This window comes from Eimeria acervulina, genomic scaffold (genome assembly GCF_000499425.1).
Source record: "Eimeria acervulina Houghton genomic scaffold, Eah_scaff570, whole genome shotgun sequence".
NCBI lineage: Eukaryota > Apicomplexa > Conoidasida > Eucoccidiorida > Eimeriidae > Eimeria > Eimeria acervulina.
In genome coordinates, this window is record NW_013549719.1 from 711 (window position 1) to 1,776 (window position 1,066).

The window sequence follows — 1,066 nt, forward strand, 5'->3', positions numbered from 1 at the left end:
GAAAGAAAGAAAGAAATAATTTATTTGATAGTCTCCCTTAACTCCTTGCTGAAAGACAGACATTATCTCATTTCTATATAATAAAGGCGACCGATGGACTCCTCGCTTTGAAGCAGCAAAGTCTCAGAGAGAAAAGGAAATACAAAGACTTTTGTGTATAGATTTAGATAGAATTATACGCGTATACAAATAAAATATATGTACATTTATATGCATATATGTATCATATAAAAATATATGTGTACATATATATACATATATATATGTATATGCAACGTATAGAAATATGTGTATACATATATACACATATATATAGGAATATAATATATATATATATGTATAAGTGCAGGCAACCCCCTTCTTTGATGATGATTGTTTAAGTATGAGGGGGTCGCCGATACAGCAGAAGTTTTTTGTTGTTCTGTAGGCGTACTTTCATCTGCAAAGTCTACTTGAAGGGAAGCAGTTTCTACAGACACTGATATTAGAAGAAGAGGCAATAAGAAGGAAGAAAAAGAAAGAAAGAAAGAAATAATTTATTTGATAGTCTCCCTTAACTCCTTGCTGAAAGACAGACATTATCTCATTTCTATATAATAAAGGCGACCGATGGACTCCTCGCTTTGAAGCAGCAAAGTCTCAGAGAGAAAAGGAAATACAAAGACTTTTGTGTATAGATTTAGATAGAATTATACGCGTATACAAATAAAATATATGTACATTTATATGCATATATGTATCATATAAAAATATATGTGTACATATATATACATATATATATGTATATGCAACGTATAGAAATATGTGTATACATATATACACATATATATAGGAATATAATATATATATATATGTATAAGTGCAGGCAACCCCCTTCTTTGATGATGATTGTTTAAGTATGAGGGGGTCGCCGATACAGCAGAAGTTTTTTGTTGTTCTGTAGGCGTACTTTCATCTGCAAAGTCTACTTGAAGGGAAGCAGTTTCTACAGACACTGATATTAGAAGAAGAGGCAATAAGAGGTGGATATGACTACGAAAGAACAGCAGTCTTACAGAGCACATTT